The sequence below is a fragment of the Eptatretus burgeri genome, chromosome 15 (genome assembly GCF_056783735.1).
Source record: "Eptatretus burgeri isolate ZD-2024b chromosome 15, Ebu_testis_v1, whole genome shotgun sequence".
NCBI lineage: Eukaryota > Metazoa > Chordata > Myxini > Myxiniformes > Myxinidae > Eptatretus > Eptatretus burgeri.
The window spans coordinates 22739427-22749465 of record NC_140975.1 but is presented as its reverse complement, the minus strand read 5'-3'; positions in this window follow the sequence as shown (position 1 = coordinate 22749465).

Sequence of the window (10039 nt, the reverse complement as noted above, 5' to 3'; positions counted from 1 at the left end):
GAAATCCCCGTGCAGGAAAAGTTGGTTGTACAGGAAAACGAACTCGCCCAACTGAACCCAGAGCCCGAAATAGGTGCGGCAGCGGCCGCGGTGTATGACACCTCCCATCCCCCTCTCCACCAAAACCCTTCCCCAACCCCTGCCGAAACGGCTCACCCAAGCGCACCCGACATGGCCCAGCTATGCGCCATGCTGGCGGCAATGACAAACGAAGTGAAAAACGAAATAAAAGGAATGAACGAAAAGATGGATACAAACACAAATGAAATGAAAAACGAAATGAAACGCATGAACAAAAAGATGGATACAAATACAAATGAAATGAAAAACGAAATGAAAGGAATGAACAAGCAAATGAAGGAAGAAATGAAAGAGCTCCGGGGTGAGACGCAGAACATGGGCCGATGCCTGCAGGCGGGCATGAAGGCCGTTAGCAGGGAGCTTAAAATGGCGACTCCACGTGGAGGAACGAACGAGCTGGGAGGGGGTGCAACGGCTGTCGGGCCCGCGGTGGAGGCGGGTAAGGAAAAAGTAATTCGGGAGACAAGAGACGAGGTGAAAGTAATTGGGAGGGAGAGAAAAGAACAATTAATACGGAAAGCAAGGATGAGGTATGCGGAGATCGTGAAAGAGCAAGGAGTGAAAAACAGGGAAGGACGGGAGCGACTTAAAGAGAAAGCAAGGTTGACCTACATAACATAAAGATAAGGGAAAGACGCCAGAAAGAGGAGGAGACTAATCGACAGGAGGGGACAACAGAAACTTATAAATGTATAGAGACACGGGAGACAAAAAAAATAGAGGAGAGACTGCATGATAATGACAAGGCTAGAGACGCACACACACACACGGAGGTAGTGGAGGATAGTGAGGTTGAGCTCGCGGAGCGTGTAGGGACCCAGTGCGAGCAGCTGGATGGCCTCCTCCAGGAACGAGGGGAGGGAGTATGCCCCCTTGAGGCGAGTCACGACCAGGTGACTTCGGTCGTGCTTTGCGAGGTTGAGGGGAGGAGTGCTGCGAACGGGTGCACGGAGAGCTTGGGGGGTATAGAGGCCCCGGAGACCCTTGTGGGGACACGAATCCCCAGTGTGGTTGTCCCTGTGTGTGTGGTGCAAGGCGTGAGTGTGTCCCCGTGTGTGGAAGCGACCCCGTGTGTGAGTGGTGTGGTGGCGATGGTGCCAGAGTACGTGCTTCCCAGCACGCCGTGTGTGGATGAGGCACCGTGTGTGGAAGAGGCCGTGTGTGTGAGTGAAACGGCCAGTATGAGTGAGGCACCGCGGGTGAGTGCTCCCGCGTGTGTGAGTGAGGCACGGTGTGTGTATGAGGCACCGCGAGTGAATGGAGCACCACGTGTGAGTGGTATGGTTTATGCAAGGGAGACCGTGTGTGTGAGAGAGCGGTATGTGAGGGAGATGTCGGTTGGCATGCGGGAGCACGCAGCCGCGTCTCCCGGTGTGAATGTAATGGAATGGAGTGTGAGCGTCGTAACACGCGGGAGTGCGTGTGTGGAATGGCGACGACGGCGACATGTGAGGAAAGAAAGCCGAGTAGCAGCTGAAGCTGTTTCGGGGACCGTGCCGGGTTCACCCAGCAGTGAGCACGAGGTCCGTGCTGTGCAACGCACGAGGCCCCCACGTGCTCGCTTGCGAGAGTGAAGTCCCGGTCCGGAAACGCACGCGGTGGATTTGCCGATCCCGCGGACAGACAAAGTTTAGGCAGGATTACGGATTTGGACCGGACGGGTTCTCCACGCGATCGTGTGTGTTAAGCTCCAACGGGCAAAGCACATGTGTTCGCGTGGGGAACCCCTCGAGACGTGGGGCTTGTGTTTTTTTTTTATGCGCACGGTGACGCCATGGCTGCACGTGGGGTTGGAATCCGGCAGGAGGGGTATCCCTGCCGGATGGTACCGTCCAAGGAGGGACGAGGTACACGTGCAGCTGCATGACGTCACAGGCAGGTGCAAAGTGCGCGAGCTGTGAATTGCCGCGCTGGTGCTGCGCATGGAAAAAAAAAAGAAAAAAAAGCAAGCCTCACTTTCGGGTGAACAACATTCCTGGGCAAGGGGTGGAAGACCCCCTTGACCAGGGCACAGGATGGAAACTAGTTAGGGGGAAGGGTTAGCTTAGTTAGACCGACTTCATGGGGCAGGGGTAAGTCCTCATGGAGTCCGTGGAATGGATTAGTTAGAGGGATTTAGATGAGCTTTAGGTTGGGAAATAAAATGGAAATGATTAATGGGATTATTTCAAGACAGCGACAGACTTGTGGATGTGTAGTGGGGATGTAGGTTAGCTACGTAGGTTAAATGGAACGTGCTATAGTTTAAGGGACGACGTGGGAGCACGAGTTAGTTAGGGGATGTAGTTAGGAGGATGGCAGAGTTCAGCGGTGTGTGTGTTGAAGAGTTGGTGAGTTGTGAGGTGAGTACTTGTTGAGTGAGTGAGGCCAGCGGGTCTGTGTGAGTGGAGCGAATGGGGACTGCATGGTGCGATGAGTGATTGGGGGGAGGAGTGACTCCCGCCCAAGGGACCCCCGGGGTCAGTGTAGAGTGAGTTAGGGGGTTAGTTAAATTGAAAAATGGAGGTCGTTTTGTTGTTGGTGTGAATTTAGGCTCGAAACCCGTTTGGAGGGGTGCAGGAGCCCTGTTGACGGGCTGGGAGCGTGGCTGCGAAAAGTGAGTATCGCTGAGTGGGTACCCCGGCCACCAGGCTAGTCGGCCGTAGTAGGCCAAGGGCCCATGGGGGGCCGGGATAGCGTAGTGGGCACGGGTGCGCCTGCTTGGTGCGGGAGCCCGGGGCGCCATTAGCCGCGTGGGCAGTGTTGTGGGCACAGGTGACCCTCGGAAAGGGGCCTAGGAAGCCAGCCTGCCACGTGTGCGTTTCAGGGGAGGTGCCATGGGGGGCACTCCCCGGTGTTAGGGAGCTGGTAGGCTCGGACGCAGTATAGTGCCTGGGGGTGCCATAGCGGGAGATTTGGCAGAGGGTCGTGCCTGCCAAAAGGAGCCACGTGTCCCAGCCATGAGACCGTGTGAGGGCACGGAGAGAAAATTGGGGGGCGAGGCCCGAAATTGTGAGGACACCAACACAGGCGACGGGAATCGGGGTTGTTAGAACCAATAGTTTAAGCGAGAGGCGCTTGTTGAAAGCCCCGGGGTAGTTTAACAGTTAAATGGATAGGGTAGATTAGGAAGTGTATCCCTCCGCAACATGCATCCCCTCGCTCTCGTTGTGGGCCGCTGGACCCACTTTGTGTTATAGATCGCTGAACTCTGGGGAGGCCATTCTGAGGCTTCGTTGGGCCTCGACACAGGACACGAGCTCTCCCTTATTCCCCTCCGGGAAGGGAACGTAGGGGTTGGGAGTAGGCGAGGTGACAGGATAGGTTAGCCGAACAAAGACGATAAAGGGGGTTAGGGGACGATTTATAGTGGGGAAGTAAAAATAAAAAAATAAGTTGGGGCTAAATTGGGGTTTGACAAATTAAGGGAGTGGGTATGTACAGTGACAGGCAAAGGCGATAGGTTGGGAGGGAGACAGGTAGGTCGGTCCGAGCCCGCCTTCCAAGTGGCCAGCACCACCGCACTCCCTCCACCAACCTCCATTGAACGGCAAAGGCTGGCCAACTTCATCGGCTGGCCGTGTTTTGCTTCAAGGCGGAGGCCGGCCAACTTCATCGGCAGCTGTGTGCTGCAAGGCCTGTGCCGGCCAGTTCATCTGCTGGCTGTTTTTCTTCGAGGCCTGTGCCGGCCAGTTCGTCTGCCGGCTGTGTTTGCCTGCAGCGGCCTTCTTCTGCGGGCTGTGTTTGCCTGCTACCTTTGCCATGCCATGCCCACTGCCCACGTTCACCAGCCCCGTTCAATTTTTGCTTTGTCCCCCCCCCCCCCTGTTCATTTCCATGTGCGCCAGGATCAGCAAGGCAACAGTTTGCAAGCTGCGAGAACTGCCCTGTTGGCAGCTACAACACGGGCCTGCAGTGGCGGCCCGTGCACCATGTTTGCATCCATCCATTCATCCATCCATTCGTTGTGCTCATTGCGTGTGCCACTTGAGCTGGCACGGAGACTGCGTTGTGCAGCCCATGCACCGTTGTGGTTCACTGCGTTCAGTTCAAAAGGGAAGGCCTTGGACTGCGTGTGAGCAGCCAGCCACGTTCCCTGTCACCTGCATTGTTTTGAGCCAGAGACTGCATGTGGGCAGCCTGGCTCCCTGCTAACTGCTTTTCTTTTGCAGAGTTCAGTGATCCTGGGCCATGGTTTAGTGTAAAATTTGTAAGTTAAGGTTAAGATGTACTGTAAATATGAGTGCGCCCCCGGCATGTCTGTCCTAGCGCCGGCAATTTTATTTAAGTCGTCCGTGTGAGTGAGTTTGTTTAGATAGTTACGCAGCCCTCAGGTTATTTATTTTGGGGACACGAATACCATGAATGTCGCACTCAGGGATCCGTAGGTAAAATGTACTAGGGGAAAACTACACATGATGGCACACGAAAATTTGACGACTCGGGACGAGTCTGTAAAAAGGGGAGGGGGTAGTGTTGTGGTTACCAAATTCGCAAACCACCATTCAGGTCCCTTCGGTGAGATATCTCGGTAAGTACATGTGTAGTTAGGCCCAAACCCGTTGTCTAGTGGGAATACATGTCATTCATGCGTGCTGCGACTCTTCAGGATAGCCGTTTTTCTTTTGCTATCTTTATTTTGGACCAACTGCCATGATTACCACCACAACCACAACATCAACCACCAACCACAACGCCGCTTCACCACAACCGCCACGACCTTCACATCACACCTCGCAACCGTCGCATCGCCACCATTCTTGCGCCGCCTGTGGGTACCGGTGTTGGACTCGTGCGGGGCGCGCGCCGAACAGCGTGTACAAAATCACGGATTTTGTGCTTCAAAAACGGATCAAAAAGCATTCACGCCCACTTTTTCTCGGGCCAATGGGGAGCGAGGTGAAAGGTCGAAGGGAGGGGGTCAAAGATGAGAGGGCGAAGCCACGGGGCTGATAAAAAGCGACCGTGTTCGTCAGTCCAGTGAGTAGTAGAGTCGAGACAGAACAGAGAGTTAAGACTTCGCGGGCGGTGGAGTTGGCAAGAAGGAGCTGGTCGTCGTCGTGGGCGTTGGAGTCGGAGCGGAGGGGACGGAGCAGTGGAGAGGCGGCGAGGGCAGACGAGGGGGTGCTCGCGTCGTGCAGGGAGCTGCATCCAGGGAGGCCGACAGCGCGACCTGGCCGAGGTGGAGACACTCGTCGCGGGACAATAAGAATCCTCTATACCCCGAGCATCAGCAACCCCCTCCTGTTTCCCCCCGCGCTGAGATAGTGCGACCAAGGGGGCCCCTTTCCCACCCCCTACCAGACACTGTCCGCGAGGCCCGCGGAGTTGAGGCACCATCGCCGCTCCGCGTCTCATCACCAGACGGGTAGGCCCGACCCGGTCTTGGCCTCAGGCCCACCTCATCCTTGAGGGTGTTCTTTTCCTTGGTTTTGGGTATGTGTTGTCGGCGCCGTCTGTGAAGTAGAATTGTATAAGTGTTGCCGTGTGCTCGGTAGTCGGTATTAGCTCTGCATTGTGTCTTCGCTTTTACATTTGCTTTTTGTGTAAATTGCATTGTGTTTTTCTTTTCTGTGTGCATTTGGTGGAATTGAATATGTGTGCTTCCCGTGTGCCGCGAATAAATGTGCTTTGTGTTGAACTGTTTCCCGCTTCGCTTCGTCATTTCCTTCATTGAATCCTCATCTTGCTTCACGTAAAGGGTTGGTAGTGGGCTGAATACGCCCGATAATTAATCGAACCGTCGAGGTCGACGATAACACCGCTCGGTTATCCCGATAGTACGGAACGGGTCGCTTAAGTGGCCCGTGTCCGAAGTCGACCTGCGGCAAGGTGCGATCGCCCGGTCTACCCTCCGCGTGGGTACTTAGGTAGGTCGAATTTGGCGAGCAACCCTATCCCACGCGGGGGCTGATTGGCTCGATCGCGGTGAGACCGAAAGGTCCACCCGTGACTGGTTCCCGGCGTTAGTCCGAGAGGGTCACGACTGGATTGTCCGTCCGGTGGGCGACGTGCCGCGATTCGAGTTACGTGGCCGTCAGCACGCCGGCGGGCGCGAATCCGCAACAATATATTCTTCTTCTTCTTTCGGCTGCTCCCGTTAGGGGTCGCCACAGCGGATCATCCGTATGATCCGCATAGTGATTTGGCACATGTTTTACGCCGGATGCCCTTCCTGACGCAACCCTGGTCGCCTCTTACGACACAGGGATATGGTACACCTATTTTAACCAGGGTATACACCAGCCCAGTATACTGGTACTCATTTCGCCGACCTCGGAAGGATGACAGGCTGAGTCAAACCCCTGGTGTATTAATTCAGTGGCCCAACGGGGCTTGAACTCAGGACCTTTTGGATCTCAAGCCGCTCAAGCCGCTGCCCTAACCACTGCGCCAACACCAGGCATTTCATATATGTATATTGTTGTGGTTGACGAAATTCGCAAACCACTGAAATGAAAACGAGAGAAGAACCTTCAGAGTGTAGGCTTTATTCCATTTGATTGAAGCCGCTTCTACGGGCACACCAGGGGATACAGGTGCAGCAAGGAGTACATAAGCAGTAAGGTATACACGTGCAACTAATCACCGCAAAATAAATCAGTATAAGCCCGGAGTCCGATATACTCTCAATTCCTACCATTCAACGAGCACCAAGTGAACCGCCGCCGTAAACGACAATGCCCCTGGGACAATCCCCCCAACCGAGCGGAACCTTAGCTTTATCTATTCCGTGCTCGAGCCGTGCAACATATGATCGCACGTCACGACCTTCAATTCACCACATTTTCCCCGTCTTTAAAATGTAACTAGAGGCCCAACTAACGCACCATGATTACTTCAGCACTATAGGAGTATACATTTCAAGCAACGCGAACTATCTAAACTACAGAAGCATACATGCCAAGCAGTGAGGATTATTTTGAGTTGTAGGAGCATGGTAATGAGCTTCGATATATTATGTAACGAGCATATAGGAGCATGAGCATCGAGGATGCCGATAATCCCCTTTACAGATTGAGTCGGCGAGGGGGTATTATCCGTCGACCTCTCCGGGAGTAAATGGCGGTTTCACTCGAGGGAGGCTTCCGATCCTCTTGGTGAGCCTCGACTCGTGCCGGGGATGACTCCCCGATCGCTCTCGGGTGGAACGCGGCAGCTCCGTCGCCACCATTCTCGGGTGAAGTTCCTGGGGGGGGGGGAACACCTGGGGAGGGGATGTCAGAGGGAGGAGTGCCAGATGGTGGTGTACCTTCGGGAGGAGTACCTGATGGAGCCAAATGGCGAACCGACACAGTGGTCTCCCTGCCATCCGGGAGCCTGACATGAGCATACTCTGGATTAGTATCGATGAGTTCGACCTCTTCCACCATGGGTTCATACTTGCTTTGTCGTACCGGGCGTTTCATGAACACTGTTCCGGGATGGGTTAGCCAGTTGGGCACCGAATGGCCGTCAACATAACGCCGCTGGTGAGTAAACATTCGTTCGTGAGGAGTTGCATTGGTGGACGTGCAGAGCAAAGAGCGTATGGAATTCAGAGCGTCGAGAAGGGTCACCTCCCACCGCTCGGGGCCCAGTCCTCTCGATTTCAGCGCCAGAGTTACAGCTTTCCAAATAACTCCATTATATCGTTCCACCTGCCCATTACACTGTGGGTTGTAACCCGTCATTCGACTAGTTGCTATGCCGTGCTCTAATAGGAATTGTTTTAGCCCGGCCGACATGAAACACGGCCCTCTGTCTGAATGTATGTACGAAGGTTTCCCAAACATAGCGAAGAGGTCAGACAGACATTTCACGACAGTGCCCGAGGTCATATCCGAGCACGTAAATGCGAAAGGAAACCTTGAATATTCATCAACAACAGTGAATATGTATCTGTTGTCTGTCTCGGTCGGCAGGGGCCCTTTGACGTCAATGTTTAGTCTCTCGAAGGGAGAAGTGGCCTTGATCAATCTGCCAGAAGCCGCGCCATAGAATCTGGGTTTTAGTTCAGCACAAACAGGGCATGAAGCATTCATTTGTTTAATATCTTCAATAGAATAGGGAAGGTTTTGTCTGCGCACGAAATGTGCCATTCTGGTTACCCCCGGGTGGCACAGAGACACATGGAGGTCTTGCAAAGCCCGACTGATTGTCGCCGAACAGTAGACCCGAGAGAAGGTGTCTGCAGCAGGGTTTTCCCTCCCGGGCCAGTAAACTATGTCGTAACTGTAGCAGGCTAGGTCTATCCGCCATCTCATAATTTTTTCATTCTTAATGTTCCCGTTATTTTTCCCATCAAACATGAATGCCACGGATTGTTGGTCCGTAACGAGCGTGAAATGGTTTCCCAGTAAATAGTGTCTCCATTTACGTAGGGCTTCGACAATGGCGTACGCTTCTTTCTCTATTGCCGAGTGTCTCTGCTCGCTTCCAGAGAGAGTTCTCGAGAAGAACGCGACGGGTCGCCCAGACTGATTAAGCGTAGCAGCTATCGCGTGATCAGAAGCATCTGTTTCCACCAGGAAGGGCACCGAGCTATCGATCGATAATACCACGGAATTACTGAAATCATCTTTGAGGCTGTGGAAAGCTTTTACAACAGCGGCATCTGGTGGGATGTTCTTGCAATGCACTAGGGGATGTATTTTCTCGGAGTATTGGGAAATCCATCTTGCATAGTAAGCGAACATGCCGATCACCCGGCGCATTGTCTGCAGGTCCTGAGGTGGGGGTAGCTCACGAAGTGGGCGCAATCGTTCAGGATCAGGCTTAATCGTGCCGTCGGCTATCGTGTAGCCGAGAAGGTCAATTGACCTTGCCGAGAATACGCATTTCTCGTAGTTGAGGGTCAGATTATATTTTCTAGCAATGCTCAAGAATCTGTCCAGATTCATATCATGTTCCCCCTGATCCCTACCGCACACTGTGACATTGTCCACGTAAACAAAAGTGTCTTTGAGGTTTTCATCTGAGATGATGTCGTCCATTACTCGTTGGAAGCAAGCTACTCCATTCGTGACACCGAACGGAATCCTCCTGAATTGGTAGAGGCGTCTACCTGCCTGGAATGCGGTGTAACGTTTGTCTTCCTCTCGGATGGGAATTTGATGATAGGCGCTTCGCAAATCGATGGTGCTGAATATCTTATAATTGGCCACGCGTTCGACCATCTCGTCTATGCGCGGCAAAGGGTAGGCATCGAGTTGGGTGAAACGATTGACCGTTTGGGAATAATCGACAACCATTCGTTTCTTATGATTCTGATTGGCGGTGACCAACACCTGTGCACGCCATGGCGAATCGCTCGGTTCTATAATTCCTTCTTCCAGTAATCGCTTTGTCTCTGAAGTGATGAAGTTCATATCAGCAGTGGTATATCGCCGCGATTTGATCGCTATCGGTTTACAGACCGGCGACAAGTTAGCAAACAGCTGGGGGGACGTTACCTCTGCGGTGGTCAAAGCATTTAAAATTAGATGAGGTTTGCTTCCTCCAAAGGGTATTTCGACGCTCGTGTGCTGCTTGAGGACATTATGACCCAGAATTACGTCTGCGCATAAATCACGAAGCACCAGTACCCTTACATCCTGATGCGTGTACCCTTTTACGTCCAATTCAACATTGCAGTACCCTCGTACGCGGGACTGTAGTGATGTGGCGGCCATGCATACCGTATTGTCTGTCGGGTGGATCTTCCATTTCCTGCCCTTCACTAGCGAGCTGTTGACGAAACTTTCAGAGCTACCGGTATCAATCAGAGCCTCAGCCATATGCCCGTTAATTCGTACGTTGATGATGGCCTTGGATAGATTCCCCGGTGAGGCTGCAGTTAGTTTCTTTTGTGAGTTGAGAGCCGCAGAAGTGGGTTTATTTCTCCTTAGAGTAGATTTACATACCCTGGCATAATGCCCTTTCTTGTCACAATTCATGCATATGGCATCTCTGGCGGGGCATTTGTGGCAGAGGTGTCTTTTGTACCCACAAAAGAAGC